Genomic DNA, 11,493 nt, shown 5'->3' with positions numbered 1-11,493 from the left:
CCAACCACTACAAAAATGCCAGGGCTGATTTTTTCTGTCCCACTGCAGACCTGATTGTAGATTAGCCTTTAAGTGGGTTAACAAACAAAAAAGAAAATTTGAAAATTGCCAAGTACAAGGACTGGACTGAAAATGAGTGAAAAAACAACCAATATCCAAGGAAAAACTTTGAAAGACCTTCAGAAAGTGGTTTCTTCTATCCAGAAGTCTGAGCACACCTCACTGCGCTGCACCACATTACCTTGTTTAGCTTCTACTTGAGTGTTTTTTCCCTTGGAATTAAACAGTTTTTGTCTGAGGGTGCTGCTGAAATACACCAGAAGGTTCTTTGGAGTTTTTTAGAGCCTGCTGCATAAGGGATAACAGTGTTGTTTTTTCTGTCATTCTGCTCCTTCATGCCTGATGTCTGACATTCTTACCTGGGAATCTCCACCAGTTGTTCTAGAGCTGAAGAAGCATCTTCAAAAAAAACCCCAAAGAAATCCAGTTGCATTCTTTTTAAGCACTCAACAGTACAACAATCAAAGTGCTCCCTAGTCAAAGCATATGTGTTAACAACTGAAGAATACAGAGAACAGTGAATACAGGTTAAATAATGGACACCACAAACATGACAACGGACAGAGGAAAAAGGAAAATTAAAAAAAAGAATATTTAAGAAAAGCAAAATAAAAGTCACAAACTGAAATCATAGTGACAGCAAAAAAAGCACAATAAGGGACCATAGGTTCAGCAAAAGTCTAAAGTTCACATAGATTTGAGGGACTATTCACTGAATGTTTGATGCTCTCCATGAAAGCGGTTTTCCCTCTGTGAGTATGTGACCACTAATGCCTCTGGATCAACAGCACTGAGAGAGATGAAGAGCAGCAGTGATACATTTAGCTCCTGGAGGGCACCAGTTGATCTCTTGAAGGAGTCCAGACACTCAGCGGTGAAATCAAATCAAAGTGGACCAGCTTTCTCTCCAGTGGCAGAGACCACAGAGCCCATGGTTTAGTGTGTTGCCTCAAAGGGCTGCTTTGAATTCTCAAGTACACATCATGCATACATTAATCCAGAGACCCATAATAATAATAATAATCATAATAAGCCCACAAACTGACATGTTAAATCATAAACTGGTGAATGCTGAGCTTATTTAATTTTTGATTGCATACGGTTAAGTTATGGTTATTTGACTATCAGATATCAATGTTTTTTAAAACAATAAAAAGATTCGTACTATAAATGTAATTGTTAGTGTCTGGAAACCATCATGCAAATTACTAATTAAAATATAAAATACTATTAGCATTTTATATTACTCTGCTGGCATTGTTATACTTAAGCCCAGTTATTCCCATGGCTACCAATAGGGAGTGCCAAAGTGGGATATTATTTATGTCAATAGCAATATCCCATTTTATTTTTTACTGCTTAATAGCATCATGTAGAGACATATAATGTAGCAGGAAGTGTGGTTTTTATTTGGCAGTAGTAAACGAGGTAATTATTAAATAAACAACCACAGACTAAATGATCAGATCCAGTTGAGTTTTGCACAAATAAAGGTTTTCAAGGAGTCAAGTCCAAGATCACATTAAATGTCTAAATTAAGACCCCCGATGGCTGTTTTATCCTCGCTGTCAAGCAGCGCCAAAGAACAAAGAAAACAAGAAAAACATAAAAAGGCAGAGCTGAGATCTTGCATGGAAACTTTGAGATAGAAGAGCACAGCTGGAGATGATGCTGACAGGTTCAACAGACCCATAATTGGTGAAGGTTGCACTGCTAGCACTGCAGAATAAAGACATTGATATGAAGAAGAAGCAGGTCGTGTGAAGGATATTTATTTGGTCACCAGCCAAACTGGGAGGAAAGGAGGGACCCCTGGTTATGGGGCAAGAGGAACATGAGTCTCAAACACTAAATACCAGGTGAACCATCTGTTTCACAGCAGCAAGAAAAGTTTACATGTGGTTTCATCATCAGAGGGAAGGAACAACGACTGCAGAACAGATTATTTTAAATCAGCAGCGTTTATGCAAGATCAAAAAAATATTTATTTTTTTAGACAATTCTTGATTTTTTGTACAGGTCTGAATGACTTTTGAATATTATCATTTAAATATTACATTCTGCAGTAAAGAAACTGACGTAAAATAGCTCTGCCCTTTGATGGGGCTTTGTGATTTCTAGGAAGGCTTCCATGAAAGCTTAACTAGCCCTTGCAAGGTAATTAACTAATGTCTCTTGGGCCTCTTTGACTAAAAGGCTATGATTATAGGTGCAATTTTGATAACTAATGACATAAAAAATTCACCTAATTCTGAGATATTTGATCATCTATGTGATAAATAGTGATTTATTAAGGATAAGCAAAGCTTCTCTCTGGAGTCTTACCATATTATTCTGTGTATCACTTTGGTTTTAGTACTTCATTGCCCTGTTTTAGTCGTTCGTTTCTGCTGCAGGGAATATAAACCCTATGTTGAATTTTGACAAAAATTTAGTTTCTCAAATGGCCAATTGAGGCTGGCTAAAAAGGATTGTCCTAGACTCTCATGATAAAATAAAGAAGAAATAAACATTTTAGTGAAAAACCGTCTCTATAATTAAATCACCCCTTCAGTATCCTTGTGTTCATGAAGGGTTTTTTTCTGTAACTTGTTCACTTAAAGTGAAGTAGCTTAAAGTTATGCATCATTAGGGAGCATGTCTAGTATTGTATTTTACACAGTGTTTGCTGGTACTAAGACACTCTAAAGCTTTACATTTACATTTATTACAAGTCTAGACAAAGTTTGCACCCTATACAGTATCCCAGTGAATAATGAATATACCTTGCAAAAAAGGCCTGCTAGCCAACGATGCAGTAACCAATGATGTTACAGTGGATACAACCATCTTTTATATACAGTCGTTGCTCAAAATATTAAATACCATTCAGCACTGCTAACAGGATTTACACAATGGCAGTCAGAAAAAATGGCAAAATCCGATGCATGCATTGCAGTTTTAATGCCCAAAATATATATATCCATCCATCCATCCATGCAAGAATTTCTGTTGTGTCAAAATCATTTTGATGTGTTAGCCTTGCATACACTGGCAACCTGTTGCCTGGTCACAGCTGTGATAGGCTCCTCCCTAACCATAATCTTGAATCAGATAAGCAGAAAACAATGGATGGATATAGCTCAGCTTGAAAATATTGTTTGTTTGTTTGTTTTTCGTTTGTTTGTTTCGTGATAAGCCCCAGACCTGCCTTGCAGGGACGCTCATCCAGGACCTCCATAATAACAGAGTGGGGGAAAATGCATCTGGGTAATGCATTAGTAGATCAACCAAAATATTGTGTGTCTAGAAACTCTCAGCACTGCTCACTAAGGTCAGAGCACTCTGCTCTGCATCATATCTACTTGTGATTTATCCCAGTACTGAGGTGTTAGCAGTCCAATAAATTCCCCTCATTATTAGAAAAAATGCTGAACAAATGAAACACATGTGCATACTTAATAAGCTGAACAGCTGATGTAAACCGATGGAAGTCAGCATCTGCTGGCCTGCAGACGTCTCTCAGATGCAGAGCAATGTGTGGCGTTTTCATGGATGTCAGTATTAATCGTGTGTTTGTAGAATATCGTTCATGGAGATTTATAACATCGTGTTGTTAAAGTGCACCGTTACAGCAGGGCGTAATGCTTAATTTCCCCATGTTTTTCATGGTGAAACTTTGCACAGCTGGGCTCCAGAACAGGACAAGAACCTTCACAAAAATGTGAATCCTGGAGATGTGTGACACTTCCATAAACAGAGGTCCATGTGAATAATTTGTTTTGGGACCTAACCCTGAGTGGTTTTACTATGCTGACCATATAGGGTGTAGAGTAGACTCTCGTGGTAGCACTGCATGACTGGATCCTCAGAGTTGGGAGAGCACTGTTTACATCAGAGCAATCAGGCCAGCGGGACTTTTATAAGAATCAGCAAGTTTTAATAAATTAAAAGCCTGCAGAGTATAAGGAGCAGATATCTCAGTGTGAACGGTCTCTAAATCTACAAAGTTGTGAGACTGTTGTGTGGGGCCCTCATGACGTGAGCTCTTTAATTAATCACTGCTGTCTACAGTCATTATTGATCTTTAGATGAATTGAAGAGCAAGTCAAGCCAAGCTTTTAGAATGTATAAACTAGCAGATTTGTAATAACGTCACATTCTGTCACAGCTTTGTACAACCAAAGTAATGCAGAACACATTTAAAAACAGAATTTAAAAACTGTCTGATAAAAGAGAAAAAGGGCTTAGCAGTAGCAGGAGTAAAGAAGAGGACAAACCACAGCCGGGTCTAACCTAAGCTTGACTGGGTTGCATGGTGTCTGTTTTTAAGATTGTGAGAAGGAGAAGAGACGAGAACTCCTCGGGGAGTCTTTTTGGTGACGTGTCTGTGGAATTTAACTCAGTCCAGCCAACATAGAGGGCCCCATTATGGGATACCTTGATAATTGTATTCTGCTGTTTTTCTTTGCCAGTAACATGACCACAATTAGAAGAAAATATTCCATATTTGTCCTTGAGGTACCTTAAAACAGATGCCAGTTTTCCTTTTTGTGTCATATTAACAGGAACGAGTGGAAGTGAGGAGGGAGACCCAAAGAGCCCAATGCAGCTTTTATTGCAGTCAGATTTTCAGTTTACCAGAGAGGAGAAAACTGGTTAGTGGTGTTTAATGGAATTTGAGGAGTGAATTGTACACACAGTATTTTGATTAGATTCTTACTTAGGTCTCTTTCAAGGGCAGAGTTACAACTTAAGGTGGCCCTGCCCATGGGTGGAAAGGCAAGCCAGGACACTGCCCACACGCCACCTGAAAGCAGGAGAAAAACAGGGCGAAAAAAGCGGCAGTGCCTGCCAGAACCATGACACTTTAAGGCTGATCGGTACCACTTGCTGCAAGCATATTAGACTCCCAGCTTAATCTAATGCCAACAAGATACATGAGATCCTTTTTCCTCCTTTTTTGTGAAATAACACAACAGAGCCATCAGCAATTACCTCATGTTTTCAAGTAAGTCTGGATATGACGTTAAGAGCTGAGCCTATTTCCAAGACCAACAGGTTCAAGATGTTATCAGACTAAACAATCATGATTTGATTGTTTCTAATTATTTAATTTAATTCGGAGCCAAAACTTTTCCTTCATGTTGCAGGTGTTAAATCCGCGCATGAAAATCCAAAATAGCAGTTGTTATCTGTCTGCTGGTTTTTAATATAAACACACCTTTCCTATCAGCTGTTGCTACACGGAATCACACTGTTAGGATAAGACAGGAGATGATTTACTGCACACTTTTGCAGTTATAATGTTCCATCTTTGGGTGCGATGGGCAATAGTTGAGTGATGTTGTGACATACTGGTTTTATAATGACAGTCGAATTGCATTTTCTGTTTTCTGAGTCAACGCCTTTGCCATTCTCACAGTCATCACCACAATTTAAGGAGCTGGATCGTGAAAGAAAAAATACATATTTTCGTAACTCTGACATATGTACACATTAATTTTTTTGGTTTAGAACCATTCATGTCATATGTTCTTTTATGTTATTTTCATGGAAAATGAGTCAAAGGCAAGGGGTCAAAGGCTGATTTTTAATGATTTGTCAAAAAAAAAAAAAAAAGATAGATGTGTGGTTTGACCTTCCTTCATCATCTATAGTGACAAATGCCAGAAACAAAATTGAGAGCCTGCATTATGGCTTCTATGTGAGAACATGTCTCTCAGCCTCGGGGCAGCTCCAGGCTTCGAGGACCAGTTTGTGAAATAGACTCCCACCTGATCCACACTGCTATTGTTTTTCTGTTCTGTCATGCCGGCCGGATATTTGATCAGTTATCAATGAATTTGATGATGTTATTGAGGCCATTTAAAGTACAGTCAGCATACACTGATCAACAACACATTATAGCCACCTAAACAACTAAAACAACTCTGACCAGAAAGGCATCGACACGGAACATCGGGAGTGGGTTATCTTAGATCCTGTGGGTTGAATTGGAGGGTCTCCTTGGATCAAACTTGCTCTGAGGCATCCCATGGATGCTCAATTGAATAAGAATCTGGGGGGTTTGAAGGTTGGGTCAGTGCCTCCGGCTATTTGTGATCGTCAGGTGGATTTCATCTCACTTTTTTTTCTGCAGTAAACAGAAAACTGTATTTCTGGTTATTATATTATAATTTAAAATAGTAGGAGCCCTTATCCACAAAGCATTTGTTATTGACCAGAAAAACTGAATTAATCAAATAATAAAATTGTGCATGAACATAGTTACTCATGCCTAAAATGAAGGCAATCAGTTTTCTGATTCCAGCAGTTTTCACCACTAAACCCACTGAAAATTTGGCGTTGGCCTCTCAGTGTGTCAGTGTCAGCTGCAGGGCTCTGCAGAGCAGCTTTCGCTTTCCATGCACTATTTTACTATTCTTAAATTACACCTCTGCCTCATTCACCTTTCAGTGCTGCCTCGGGCAGCAAACATAATTTCTACACGCAGTCTGCACATCTGTTTTCTGGATGACAGATTTCACTGATCAGCTGGGGCTTCCACTGAACCAATCACAGGAAAGGTGTGTATTTTCTCTTTTTCTCTTTCTCTTTCAGAAGAGGGCAGACATCTGGTTGTGCTTAGTAGAGGGTACTTGGACCTGGTGTATTTGGTTTGGTTACAGCATAGATTCGAACTCTTGAGGGATGGTGAGGCAGTTTGCCGGATCCTGGATGGAAAAACAAATCCTAACAAAGTCTGGCCTTTCCTCGTGCAACTTTTGCTGTGTGTCACTTGCGGGCCCTGGCAGTGAGGAGAGCTGTGTTTTCAGGAATCAGATTCTGTGTAGTTAAACTGAAAAGAAGATTAATGTCCCATAAGTCAGGGTTTTTTTGTGTGTCTGTGTGTCTCCTTTTTTTTGCAAGAATAAACCTAACTAAGCTCAAATTATTTTATTTCAGAGATAACTGGAACTTCCCATTAAGCATCAAGGCCAGGTGATGAAGTTCCAAGTAAGTTTGACAAGTCCCAAATTTTGTGATTCAGTTTTAGGGGTTTCAGAAGACTTAAAAAAAAAAAAAAAAAAAAAAGCTTTTAATGTACAAACACTAATATAACAACAATACAACAATACACTCTGCCCTACTTGTACACAAGCAGTGTTGTCTTACACCAATAAACACACATACAGTGAGGCGAAATGAAAAGCTGATCGCATTAAGTCCAAATACAAAATTACATTTAGTTCCAGCTGAAAATCAAACCGACATAGAATAATCTCCTCTGCCTTTTCTCTATCTATTTGTGATCTATTAATAGTCGCTCCTGACATCTGCAGGTGAGACTCTGTGTAAGAGTTAAAACTTTAATGTGTTAACAGGAAAAGCTGCTAAATATTGTCTCAAAAGGCAACTGGCGCTCATCAGAATCTGTTCCTGTCACATTCGGCTTTAGCATAACAAGTTCAAAAGCTACATCTCCCAAGACAGTAATTTTCAAGTCAGTGCTACAGTTAAAAAAACAAAAAACAAAACAAAAACAACAACAACAAAAACGGTTAGAACCAATGACATTTAAAAACCAAAACCAACACAGTAAATCCCAAACTAACAAATATCAGTTTAACACCAATGACTCCAAAGTCAAATCCAATATTCTCTTTTGGACCAGGATCCATTTGGCTTTCTTTTAAAGATATGAAATCATATATGAAATCTGTCTCATTTACTATAATATGTTCAGTATAACAAAGCATTACTTTCCACTTCATCTAGATTTGCTTTTGGTTTTACCAAATTTTATGGCCAGAGGCAAACAAGAGGGAAAAAAATGCCTACGTCCTTAATTTGACTGTGACTAACCAAAAATGATCGATCATACTTGACAAAATAAGAGTAAATAGTTAAAAATATTTACTGACTTGTGATTCTTTTCTCTATTCCGTGCAAGTCATGTGACATTGGCGTGGTGGTAGTTTGTTAAAGCTTTATTTAACAAGGTATTTTCGGTAAACTGAATAAAAAGCAACAGGCAGAAAATGGTATTTTAAAGACACATCCGCAAACATAAAAGCAGGCACCATCTGTTGCATTAATGGCATCTGCACCACAGATGATATGATCGTGTTGGCACAAATCCAAACGGGCTCAACAAAAGTTCCTTCTATTGAAAATAAACAGTGATGCTCCTGCGCTCTGTGAGCTTTAGAGCAATAACAGTCACTCACAAAGGTTAAAAACCTCCAATTCAGTCTATAAATTAGTCTCACAAAAACATAAACATATCTGTTTGCTCATTTAGAGAGCCGCTTTTTGGATCTATCAAAAACGACAAGTAACGCATAAAACAACCAACAGATTGTGGTTCGGGATTCGAATCTGTTTATGTGTCATCCACTCAAAACCACCTCCCAGAGCGGTTAAAGTTGCTTTGGGGTTGAGGCCGCAATTTGGTCAAGTGTAAATGAATGATGTGTCTGCACGAGCCACGTGCGCCCCTAGGCTCCTCCTAAAAAATTACGACTTCGACCACACTAGCAGAAACATAAACTGCCGCCTGCCTCAAATGAAAATAGAGTTATTTTCACAGGAAACTGTTGGGTTTATTCAATCTGACTTCTCCTGTGCAAGGGAAGGTGCTGCCAGGTGCGAGTATAACGCAGACGCATGTAGCTCGTGATGAAATGAACAGTAGATGAGGCGAATATGATGAGTCTAGCAGGTTTTTTGTGGTCCCCAGACTCCTTCATTAGAGAAGCATGTGGATAGAGAGAACAGCTTTTTTAAACAGGAAAGTTTGTCCAAACAGTACAGACTTATGAACTGGAAGAATCGGCGAGTGCTGGCTCAGTTTTTCCAGTTTGTTTTTGTTTTCAGCTTGGATTGCGGCTTGGGCAGCAAACCACTTGGTGAAATTAAATGCAGGGAGGAAGGACCCTGTTTGGCTCGTGCGTGCGTATCATGCATGGATACACACATTGGACACATGCATGCAGAGGTCCAGCTTGGAGATGAAGAAATATGAGCACAGAGAGAGAAAAAAGAAAAGATGTTAACATTAATTGACTGAGAGATGTTTGTGGTATAAAACTAGTTATAATTGAGGTTTGTCATTATGAGGAGGAGTGTAATTTCAAGCTACAGAACTTTTTACTCGTCTTCCAACTGGAATCACTCTTTTCCATTTTCCAGCAATAAGCACGAGGGCCTCCAATCTCTAAAAAGAAAAAAAAAAGCACATGCAGTACCCATGTGCCACAATCAAAGCAGAACTTGCAATTCAGCAAAATGAGTCCTGTTTTATGGATTCTGGCAGCAAAATGAAATGTAGCCTAGTCATATTTTTGCGCAGTATAAGAACCAGCTGTGATGTGTGGCTAAAGTTAGTGGACCTCAGACAGGGGCTATAGTTTTAGCGTGGCTGAGAAAAGAATACCCCCAATAGGAATGGTATGCTAACTGGACCAAATAAACACTTATTGCTCAATATGTTGAACTTGCTGAAACTCAGATTTTAAGGATATCTCAGCAGAGACCTGCAAGGAGATTTTGAAAATATCACCGTGTGTGTACATGAAGTGCAGTGGGAACCCTTTGTCTGATGTTAGTGAGTAATGTTAACCTCATGGAAGAACTGTGTGACAATGGGTCCCAGGGCAGAGACGTGTCAAAGGCGCCCCCACTGACTCACTCACTCACTCACTCACTCACCCAAACTGAATGCAGGGCGTTGTTTGTGTTGTCATTTTGAGTCTCCTTGCGGCCATTTTGGTCTCTCCAAGGCTGGTTTAACATCTTCTTGTGTTTATTTTGAGTCTTTTTTGGGGTCATGAGTTGTTTTGTTGAAGTAATTTTATCTCACTTTGTTGTGACTTCACTTTTTTTTTTTTTTAGTAGTTTCATACGTTTGATCTTTTTTCAGCGCCTAAGCATTTTCCACTCTCAGTTAACTGCCTCAAAACTTGAAAATGAACAACCTTGGGTACGGTGGGCAACGGATACTCGTGAAAATTCTAAAATTCATCTAAAAAGATCATCTGCTGTTGTCTCACGCTATCTGTCATCCTCAACTGTAACACACACCCTTCTTCTTCTCTGAGGTCTTCCTCTTTAACTCCCTGGTAGCTCCATGTTCAACATCCTTTGTCAAGTATGTCCCTCCTCTGCACATGTCAAACCATCTCAGCCTTGCCTCTCCAAATTTGTCTCCAGACTGCCCAACCTGAGCTCTCCCTCTGATATACTAATAGCTTCTTCAGTGCACCAATAAACACTGATGATTTTTAGCTGCAGAAGAGTAGAAAGTGACTCCTTCACTAAAAGTAGCAAACGGCAACAGGTTGTATTTTAACACTGAAGACATCCTGGTCTCGGGAAAGGTTTGCAAGATTTAACAAAAGGTTTATTGTGTGGAGGGGAGGTGAGCCAGAGATCATATTTGTCATGAGCAACAGGGAGTAACCAACAGTGAGCAAAGGAATACCTCACTGTTGACAGAACAATATGGTAAGAATGAGTGGCAGGACCGGGGATATATATTCTGGAGTTCGATGATTAGTTGATTGAGACCATATGTGCTATTGCAGGACCTGTGGAAATCAGAGGAGTCCACACAAACATGATATGACACTCAACACAGAGGCCCAGTTCCACTCTTACATTAGTGGCAAATCTAAACGAATTTTCAGTTGTTTAATTCACATTTATTCACCAACAACGCTGCTTGAAAATAAACTTAATAATCGAGTCAAAACTCCCTGAAAACTTTTCAAGCTCTTCTGCCCCCAAGTATCTGCACCATAGACTGTGTTGGCTTTATTACCATCAATACATAATATAAAAGATGCACCAAATATATGAGTGTGACTGTGTGGATCAGAGCTGGTAGAGACGAACCAGTTGAGATTTTCTTAGAACTGTGTTTTCACTAATGAGATCAGATTTCATTTGACACTAAGGACTTGCTTGTTTCAGTGCAAGGTTTGTTAGCACAAGTACAACATGTCTGCTTTTAATCTATGAATAATGTGTTCTTTTTCCTGCCGCAATATAGTTTTGTGCCCTGAGAAAGGAAGAGGTGCTGTAGCTGCTAAAGCTCTGCGTAGGTCCACAGACTGTTAATCTGGTCTCATCCCCCTCTGTTGTTGTATAACAGCCAAAAATTTCCCAATCTTCTCACTTAACTTGCTTCACATAATCAACTTTAGGACCAGATGTCTGGTCTAAATTAGTCTGGCCTCCCCAGCGTCAGTGTTTGGAGTCTTGTCAGCTTTTTTTTTTTAAAAGAAAAGACAGAAAAGACAAAAAAAACCCAGCTCTTTTTAATTTCATCCTGTATTTGTCATGCTATATTGTCTGGGCCACATGCAATCAGTGACTAAACAGATTAGCTACAGAACAACAAATGTGTGTTCCAGGTACCCAGAAAGGGAAAGTTGGAAATAAAAATAATGACATCATAATCTACGG

This window comes from Oreochromis aureus, linkage group 23 (assembly GCF_013358895.1).
Source record: "Oreochromis aureus strain Israel breed Guangdong linkage group 23, ZZ_aureus, whole genome shotgun sequence".
Classification (NCBI taxonomy): Eukaryota; Metazoa; Chordata; class Actinopteri; order Cichliformes; family Cichlidae; genus Oreochromis; species Oreochromis aureus.
This window is presented reverse-complemented; position numbering follows the sequence as displayed.